This window comes from Sapajus apella, unplaced genomic scaffold (genome assembly GCF_009761245.1).
Source record: "Sapajus apella isolate SASKATOON/1434 unplaced genomic scaffold, GSC_monkey_1.0 scaffold453, whole genome shotgun sequence".
In the NCBI taxonomy this organism is placed as follows: Eukaryota; Metazoa; Chordata; class Mammalia; order Primates; family Cebidae; genus Sapajus; species Sapajus apella.
This window is the reverse complement of record NW_022437389.1, coordinates 42,745-53,306: the sequence shown is the minus strand read 5'-3', so window position 1 is coordinate 53,306 and position 10,562 is coordinate 42,745. Positions and strand designations below refer to the sequence as shown.

At 40.5% G+C, this 10,562-nt stretch overlaps 1 long non-coding RNA gene across 1 annotated transcript; it reads right to left on the bottom strand.

Moving 5' to 3' along the window:
• Window positions 1–2,129: 2,129 nt before the first annotated feature.
• Window positions 2,130–9,730, bottom strand: LOC116545948. Its single transcript, XR_004266520.1, has 3 exons — window positions 9,650–9,730; window positions 3,650–3,656; window positions 2,130–2,141 (listed from the first exon to the last, which is right to left on the bottom strand). It is a non-coding gene; the product is annotated as an uncharacterized LOC116545948 (long non-coding RNA).
• Between the last annotated feature and the right edge of the window lie 832 nt (window positions 9,731–10,562).

Below are 10,562 nucleotides of genomic sequence, written 5' to 3'. Positions count from 1 at the left end.
CAGTTTGCAGCTCCCAGCAAAACCAATGCAGAAGGCAGGAGGTTATTTCTGCATTTCCAATTGAGATACTGGGTTCATCTCATTGGAACTGGTTATAGAGTGGGTACAGCACACAGAGAGTGAGCAGAAGCAGGGAAGGGCATTGCCTCACCTGGGAAGTGCAAGGGGTTGGGGAACTCCCTCTACTAGCTAAGGGAAGCCAGGAGGGACGGTGCTATCCAGTCCAGATACTATGCTTTTTCCATGGTCTAGGCAACCCACAGACCAGGAGATTTCTTTGGGTGCCTATACCACCATAGCCCTGGGTTTCAAGCACAAAACTGGGGGGCTGTTTGGGCAGACCCTGAGCTAGCTGCAGGAGTTTTTCTTTTTTGAACCCCAATGGCACCTGGAACGCCAGCAAGACAGAACCATTCACTTCCCTGGAAAGGGGGCTGAAGCCAGGGAGCCAACTGGTCTTGCTTAGCGGATCCCACCCCCATGGAGCCCAGCAAGCTAAGACCCACTGGCTAGAAATTCTCACTGCCAGCACAGCAGTCTGAAGTTGACCTGGGATGCTTGAGCTTAGTGGAGGGAGAGGTGTCCACCATTACTGAGGCTTGAGTAATGGGTTTTCCCCTCATAGGGTAAACAAAGCCACCAGGAAGTTCAAACTGGGCAGAACCCACCACAGTCCAGCAGAGCCACTGTAGCCAGACTACCTCTCTAGATTCCTCCTCTCCGGGCAGGGCATCTCTGAAAGAAAGGCAGCAGCCTCAGTCAGGGGCTTATAGATGAAACTTCCATCTCCCTGGGACAGAGCACCAGGGGAAGGGATGTGTGTGGGCACAGCTTCAGCAGATACAAAGTTTGTGCCTGCCAGTTCTGAAGAGAGCAGTGGGACTCCTAGCACAGTGCTCGAGCTCTGCTAAGGTACTGCTTCCTCAAGTGGGTCCCTGACGCCCTCATGCCTCCTGACTGGGAGACATGTCCCAGCAGGGGTTAACAGACATACAATCAGGAGATCTCTGGCTGGTATCTGGCAGGTGCTTCTCTGGGACAAAGCTTGCAGAGGAAGAAGGCAGCAATCTTTGCTGTTCTGCAGCTGCTGCTGTTGATACGCAGGCAGACAGGGTCTGGAGAGGACCTTCAGCAAACTCCAGCAGACCTGCAGAAGAGGGCCCTGAGTGTTAGAAGGAAAACTAAGAGCAATAACATCTACATCAACAAAAAGGATGCCCACACAAAAACCCCATTCCCAGGTCAACAATATCAAAGACCAAAGGTAGATAAATCCATGAAGATGAAGAAAAAACAGCAGAAAAATGCTAAAAATTCCAAAGACCAGAATGCCTCTTCTCCAAAGGATCACAGCTCCTCACCAGCAAGGGAATAAAACTGGACCGAGAATGAGTTTGACAAATTGAAAGAAATAGCTTCAGAAGATGGGTAATAACAAAATCCTCTGAGCTAAAGGAGCATGTTCTAACCCAATGCAAGGAAGCTAAAAACCTTGATAAAAGGTCTCAGGGACTGCTAACTAGAATAACTAGTTTAGAGAAGAACACAAATGACCTGATGAAGCTGAAAAATGCAAAGTGATAACTTCATGAAGCATATACAAGTATCAATAGCCAAATCAATCAAGCAGAAGAAAGGTTATCAGAGATTGAAGATCAACTTAATGAAATAAATTGTGAAGACAAGATTGAAGCAAAAAGAATAAAAAGGAACAAACAAAGCCTCTAAGAAATATGGGACTATGTGAAAAGACCAAACCTGTGTTTGATTGGTGTACCTAAAAGTGGTGGGGAGAATGGAACGAAGTTGGAAAACACACTTCAGGATATTATCCAAAAGAACTTCTCCAACCTTGCAAGACAGGCCAATGTTCAAATTCAGGAAATACAGAGAACACCATAAAGATACTCCTTGAGAAAAGCCAACCCCAAGACACATAAATGTCAGATTCACCAGGTTGAAATGAAAGAAAAATGTTAAGGGCAACCAGAGAGAAAGGTCAGGTTACCCACAAAGGGAAGCCCATCAGACTAACAGTGGATGTCTCTGCAGAAACCCGACAAGTTAGAAGAGAGTTGGGGCCAATATTCAACATTCTTAAAGAAAAGAATTTTCAACCCAGAATTTTGTATCCAGCCAAACTAACATTCGTAAGTGAAGGAGAAATAAAATCCTTTAGAGAAGGCAAATGCTTAGAGATTTTGTAACCAGCAGGCCTGCCTTACAAGAGCTCCTGAAGGAAGCACTAAATATGGAAAGGAAAAACTGGTACCAGCCACTGCAAAAACATACCAAAATGTAAAGAGCATTGACACTATGAAGAAACTGCATCAACTAATGGGCAAAATAACCAGCTAGCATCATAATGACAATATCAAATTTGCACAAAACAGTATTAACCTTAAATGTAAATGGGCTAAATGCCCCAATTGAAAAACACAGGCTGGCAAATTGGATAAAGAATTAAGACCCTTTGGTGTGCTGTATTCAGGAGACATATCTCACGTGCAGAGACACATAAAGGCTCGAAATAAAGGGATGGAGGAATATTTACCAAGCAAATGGAAAGCAAAAAAAGAGTAGGAGTCCTAGTTTCCGATAAAACAGACCTTAAACCAAAAATATCAAAAAAGGCAAAAAAAGGGCATTACATAAGATAAAGGGGTCAATGCAACAAGAAGAGCTTACTATCCTAAATATATATGCACCTAGTACAGAAGCACCCACATTCATAAAGCAAGTTCATAGAGACCTACAAAGACTTAGACTCCCACACAATAATATTAGGAGACTTTAACACCCCACTGTCAATATTAGATCAATGAGACAGAAAATTAACAAGACTTGAACTTGGCTCTGGACCAAGTGGACCAACAGAACATCTATAGAACACTCCGCCCCAAATCAACAAAATATACATTCTTCTCAGTACCTCATACCACTTATTCTAAAATTGACCACATAATTGGAAGTAAAACACTCCTCAGCAAATGCAAAAAAATGGAAATCATGGTAAACAGTCTCTTAGACCACAGTGCAATCGAATTAGAACTCAGGATTAAGAAACTCACTTAAAACCACACAACTATGTGGAAACTGAACAACTGCTCCTAAATGACTACTCGGTAAATAGCAAAATTAAGGCAGAAATAAATAAGTTCTTCAAAACTAATGAGAATAAATACACAATGTACCAGAATCTCTGGGACACAGCGAAAGCAGTGTTTAGAGGGAAATTTATAGAACTGAATGCTCACATGAAAAAGTGGGAAAGATCTAAAATCAACACCCTAACATCACAATTTAACTGGAGAAGCAAGAGCAAAGAAATTCAAAAGCTGTTAGAAGATACGAAATAACTAAGATCAGCACAGAACTGAAGGAGATAGAAATACCAAAAACCCTTCAAAAAAAAAAAAATCATTGAATTCAGGAGCTGTTTTTTTTTTTTTAAAGACTAACAAAATAGACCACTAGCCAAATTAATAAAGAAGAAAAGATAGAAGAATCAAATAGACATGATAAAAAATGATAAAGGTGATATCACCACTGATCCCACAGAAATAAAAACTACCATTAGAGAATACTATAAACACCTTTATGCAAATAAACTAGAAAATCTAGAATAAATGGATAAATTTCTGGACACATACACCCTCCCAAGATTAAACCAGGTAGTAGTCAAATCCCTGAACAGACCAATAACAAGTTCTGAAATTGAGTCAGTAATTAGTAATGTACCAACCAAAAAAAGCCCAGGATTAGATGGATTCACAGCCAAATTCTAACAAAGGTACAAAGAGGAGCTGGTACCATTCCTTCTGAAACTATTCCAGGCAAAAGAAAAAGACGAATGCCTGCCTTAACTCATTTTACGAGGCCGGCATCATTTTGATACCAAAACCTGGAAGAGACAAAAAAAAAATTTTAGGCCAATATCCCTGACAAACATCAATGCACAAATCCTCTATAAAATACTGGCAAACTGGCTGCGTGCAGTGGCTCACGCCTGTAATCCCACCATTTTGGGAGGCTGAGGTGGGCAAATCACCTGAGGTCAGGAGTTCAATACCAGCCTGGTCAACATGGTGAAACCACATGTCTACAAAAATACAAAAATTAGCCAGGTATGATGATGTGTGCCTATAATCCTAGCTACTCAGGAGGCTGAAGTAAGAGAATCACTTGAACCTGGGAGGTAGAGGTTGCAGTGAGCTGAGATCACACCATTGCACCCCAGCCTGGGTGACAGAGTGAGACTCCATCTCAAACAACAACAACAACAACAAACAAACAAACAAACAAACAAAAACAGACACCATGGCTCACACCTGTAATCCCAGCACTTTGGTAGGCTAACGCGGGCAGATCATGAGGTCAGATTGAGACTATCTTGTCCAACATGGTGAAACCCCATCTGTATTAAAATACAAAAAAATAGCCAGGCATGGTGGCACACATCTGTAGTCCCAGCTACTTGGGAGCCTGAGGCCGGGAACCTGGGAGGCAGAGGTTGCAGTGAGCTGAGATAGCACCACTGCACTCCAGACAGAGTGAGAATCTATCTCAAAAAAAAAAAAAAAAAAAATACTGGCAAACTGAATCCAGCAGCACATCAAAAAGCTTATCCACCGTGATCAAGTCGGCTTCATCCCTGGGATGAAACTCCAGTTCAGTATACGCAAATCAGTAAACATAAGCTATCACGTAAACAGAACCAATGACAAAAAAACACGATTATCTCAATAGATGAAGAAAAGGGCTTTGATAAAACTCAACACCCCTTCGTGCTAAAAACTCTCAATAAACTCTAGGTATCAATGGAATGCATCTCAAAATAGAGCTATTTATGACAAATCCACAGCCAATATTATACTGAATGGGCAAAAACTGGAAGCATTCCCTTTGAAAACTGGCACAAAACAAGGATGCCCTCTCTCACCACTCCTATTCAACATAGTATTGGAAGTTCTGGTCAGGGCAATCAGGCAAGAGAAAGAAAGGGTATTCAAATAGGAAGAGAGGAAGTCAAATTGTCTCTGTTTGCCAGTGAATGGAAATAGAAAAACATCTAGATAATGTATTTGCAAAGACAATTCACCAAACAAGAAAAATATACCCTAAGCAAACAAATGCAGTAATAAAAGAGATTCATTCTCAGAAGGATTGCAATCATTTCAGTAGACGATGAAGGAAAGATGATTGATAGATATTTCTAAGAATACTAGATATGGAATGGAATGACTTAAACACTATTTTCAAAAAAACTAATAAATGATGTCATTTTAAAATGGCAAAATGCTAGTGCCATTTCAATTTATGTCAGGAACCAGAGGCATGCTCACTATTTCTATGAACATACAAGAGTAAAGACATATAAATAAATAATAAAATTGAAATAAATGGCTTGAAATGAGATAAAACGATCTTCCTTGTAAATCATATTATTCACTTAGAAAATCAGAGACCATTGGAATCAGGCAGAAGGGTGGACCATGCACCTGCTGCCCAGCCCTTTCTCTGCCCTGAACCTTGTGAGCTGCGGGTGGTGGAGAAGGCATTCCTTCAAATCTCCCAGTTCAGGGAAAATCTCTTCTTACCTGGTTACCAGACTCTGGCTGCCATGGGTGTGGATCCTTTAACAACTGTATACACATAAGAGGCATTGAAGATGTAGAAAAAAACAGTCTCGAATAGCCAATGCCACCCCTAACCCATTCCCTGGCAGTGGCAGCATGGTGCAGAGACCTTTTTGGGCACTCGGGGGAGAGAGTGTGAATCAGTTGTGAGGCATTGAGCTCAGTGCTGTCTTGTTATAACAGAAAGAAAAACCAGACCAAACTCAACTGACACCACAGAGGGAGCATATAAACCAGCCAAAGGGGAATTGTCATTCCCAGCACTTGGAACTTGAGTTTCTGCAAGCCTTGCCACTGCAGGCTAAAGTCCTCTGGGGTTCTGAATAAAGTTGAAATGTGGTCTAAGCCACAAGGACTGCAACTACCAGCTGAGTACTTAAGGATGAGTACTTAAGGCAGCATTCACCGCAAGCTGACTAAAAAGTCCTTAGGCCTTAAGGGGTCATGAGCAGTGGTCTGGTAGCAATCCCCATGGGCCTGTGGTGGCAGTGGCCGTGGCATGAGGCTCCTCTGCTTTTGGAAAGGTGGGAAGTATTAGACAACCTGCATCTTGTGGTTTCAGTGCCAGTTCAGTTTCAGTACAGTAGAACACTTCTAAGCTTTTGCACTCTAGTCCCTGGCTCCTGGCTCGCACCTCTGGACCCACCCAGGGTCTGGGGGAACTCACTACCCAAAGGACACAAGCCTGGCTGCATTTGCTACCTATTGTATTCAGAGCCCAGGGCCTTTAGCAAAAATAGACAGTAGCCAGGGAGTGGTTACAGCAGGCCTTGCATGGGACCCAGTGCTGTCCTGGCCTCAAGTCTCACCCAGCAGAGTCATAATAAAGGCCACAGGGATGCTTGTATTACTCTGCCTCCAGTTTCAGGTGGCTCAGGATAGAGATATTCCACTTATTTTTTTGGAAGGAAGTAAGCAAGAAAACAAAAGTCTGCCTGGTAATCCAGAGAGTTCATCTGGATCTTGTCTAAGACCATCAAGATGGTACCTATGTGAGTCTGTGAGAACCACAGCGTTACTGGCCCTGAGGCACCACCTAAGGCAGAAATGGCACAGATGACAACACTCAAGTCTTTCCAAATATCTGTAAAGCCTTCCCAGGAGGAATGGGTACATGCATGCATGTAAGGGTTTAAAATTGCATTAGACTTGTTTGGGCTTCAGAAGCAATGCTAGGCCTCTCACCAACAGATAACCCCATGTGAGCTATGGGCCTACATGGAGAGTAAATACCCATCAGCCCTGAGAGCTTCGTGTAAGAAAGGGAGTGTGTTGTGGAACTTCTCAAAACTTGGGAATCTGCTCAATTCTCTTGGTTTCAGAATATTCTGAGACACACAAAGTAAAAGATTAAGCATTGTTGGTTAAACCTGTAGAGCTGCATATTTTCACATGAGCTGATAATTTCAGCTAGTGGCTTGGTAATATAAGCTGTGACCCTCCAACTGCTGTCTGAAGTCTCCCCCATGAAGTGGATGCACTGTCTGGACCCGTTCCAGTGGGATTTCATTTGGCTGTTTCTGGGACTGCCCAGCACTACTTGATCTGGATGTAGGTATTATCCCCAATTTTGTGCAGACATATGTATTCCTTTCCCCTTTCCCTTTGCTCTGCCATTAGCCTTAGCTAAGTTAACCATTGTACTATTTTGCTATGTTGATTATTAAACTTTTAGCTGTATTTGAGTATAATATTGTGGTTTCTTTTGCTCACAAATTCTCAAACCCAAAATGAAAGTAAAAATTTCAGCAAAACAGTGTGGCCAACAATCATATGAAACAAAAGCTCAATATCAGTCATCATTCGAGAAAAGCAAATCAAAACCACAATGAAATACCACGTCTCACCAGTCAGAATGGTTATTACTAAAAAGTCAAAAAAAAAACACAAAAAGCAAAAAACAAAAAAAACAGAAGCTGGCAAAGTTGCAGAGAAAATGGAATATTTCTATACTGCTGGTGGGAGTTTAAATTAGATCAACCATTGTGAAAAGCAGTAGGCAATTCTTCAGAGGGCTAAAAGCAGAAATATTCAACCTAGCAATCCTATTACTGGGTATATGCCAAGGGGAATATAAATTATCCTACCATAAAGACACATGCACATGAGTGTTCATTGCAGCACTATTCACAATAGCAAAGACATGGAATAAACCTAAATGCTCATCAATGATGGACTGCATAAAGCAAATGTGGTACATATACACCATAGAATACTATGCAGACATAAAAAAGAACAGGATCTTGTCTTTTGTGGGAACATGGATGTACCTGCAAGATATTATCCTTAGCAAACTAACTGCAGGAACAGAAAACCAAATACCCTATGTTCTTACTTATAAGTGGGAGCTAAATGCTGAGAACTCATGAACACAAAGAAGGGAACAATGGACACTGGGGTCTACTTCGAGGGTGGAGGGTGGGAGCAGGGAAAGAAGCAGAAAAAAAATAACTATCTTGTACTAGGCTTAATACCCGTGTGATGAAATAATCCATACCACAGACCTTCAAGACATGAGGTTACCTATATAACCGTCACATCTACTCCAAACCTAAAATAACAGTTAAAAGAAGAAATGGAAATGAGGAAAAGACCTTCATTGGCAATAGCAGTAAAATCTATGTAATGCCTAGGAAAAAATATAACTACAAAAAATACAAATCAAGGTCTGAACAAATAAAATGCCGCGCTTTAGGATGAGAAATTCTTGTGACATAGAAGTGACAATTCTGCCTCAACACAATACAAACTTAATGCATTTTCAATGGAAAACTTTTTAATTGGAAAAAGTACACTTAAAAGTTCCTGAGAAAAGCCCAGAAAAGAGTGAAAAAGAGTAACAGTAAGAAAGACTTGTTTCATTTGATAACAGAGAATGCTATGAAGCCACAATAAGCAAATCAGTATGACCAGAATAGAATGTATAGAATAGATTTCAGTTTAGGTGAGAATTTAAAATATGGCCAAATGAATATTTTAATTCACTCAAAAATGTTTTTTTTTTTTTTTAAATTACTTTCTCTAATTCTTACACCAAAATTTTAAGGCTATATATTTTCCTAGTGGATCCATTTTGATCCAAAATGTACATAAGTTCTTTTATATTCCATTGATTAGAATAATTCTAAGGAGACTCTGTATATTAACTAATTGATCTGGTCAAAAATGAACAAGCACCACTGGGGGAAACCCCAATTTTGTAAAATGATATTTCAAAATACTGTATAAACCATGATCTGTTGGTCAAAGGAAGGACCTAATTGCAGGCAAGATGTCAATGTATCCAAAATGGAATTCATTCCATGGTCTAATGGCCAAGACTTACTATGACTGCCTCACATCAGTTTTAGCCTTAGCTAAATTAAAGCATATCAGTTCTTATGCTAGTATCACTTCTTTTTTTCTTTTTTTCTTTTTTTTTTTTTTAAAACAGGGAGCCTTGCTCTGTCACCCAGGCTGGAGTCTGAAGTACAGTGGACCAATAGCTCACTGCAACTTCTGCCTCCTGGATTAAAGCAATTCTCCTGTCTCAGTCTTCTGAGTAGCTGGGATTACAGGTGCCTGCCACCACACCTGGCTAATTTTTGTATTTTTAGGAGAGATGGAGTTTTGCCATGTTGGCCAGGCTGGGCTCGAACTTCTGATCTCAAGTGATCTGCCATTCTCAGCCTCCCAAAGTGCTGGGATTACAGGTGTGAGCCACCACACCTGGCCTAGTATCACCTTTAAATCTGAAGGTGGCACATACAGCACAATCTCTACTGATAATTGAAGTCACTGCAACATTGTTTCCTGTTACTTGAGTAGCTAATTATGAAGTACTATTAAATTCTCATATCTCCATTCACTTAGAATTTGAAAAGCATCTATGGTCACATTTATTTGGATGTTTTTCTACCAAACTCTGACTTGATACTGCGTATTTATGGGTCTTAAAATTGAAAAGAAAAATACTTGGATAGTTATGCAATAATTTACTCTGAACATGTATATGCAATCTACTCTCTTACCAGGCCAAAATTCTTGCCTTCTCTGGGGCATGTCAAGTGGCTGGAAGTTAAAGAGTATCCATAAACACTGATACACAATGTGTATCTAGAATATTAATGACATTGTAAACTCATAGGGAAAAAAAACCTTTTTATCCTCTTCATGTACCCCTATGCAAATGGTCACTAAAAATATAAATTAGTGGATATTTTTATGCTATCTAAAGAAGTGGCTGTCTGAAACATAAAAGCTCACAGCAAAACATAGGCCATAAAATCTAGAAAGAGTGCTTTAGAGATTATCATGCTAGGTAGGCTGTTCTGATGAAAGTTTAAGAAAAAATATGAAGAGGTTTAAGGAGTACATTATAAGTGCACAAAAATTGGCCTGCTGTTCTGAAAAGCTACACTGGAAATTACTCTATGTTAATCTCCATGAAGACAGGATCTGGCAAAGCCAGCATGGCCATCTGGTAGCCCAAGGCAACTACAAATCCATACTTGTGAAGATTCTCCATTAGACAGCACATCGTGTTAGGAACAAACTGTTCATTGTATAAAACAAATATTGATAACACTTTTCTAGGATAGCAGATGACCTGGATAGTATATGTCATGCCTGTAAACAATATAATCACAGAAAAATAGGGAGTGAAAAACATGGATTATAAATATGCACAGAGAAATCCATTGAATATCTCCGAATACATTTCCTACAGTTTTCTCCCTTTGATGGGTTTTAAACATGTTGGTAATAGTACACACGTATTGGGGAGTGGTAAAAATAAATATACCACACCCGGCTAATTTTTCTATTTTTAGTAGAGATGGGGTTTCACTATGTTCGCCAAGCTGGTCTTGAACTCCAGACCTCAAGTGATCCACCCACGTTGGCCTCACAAAGTGGTGAGATTGTGGGCATGAGCCATCACAC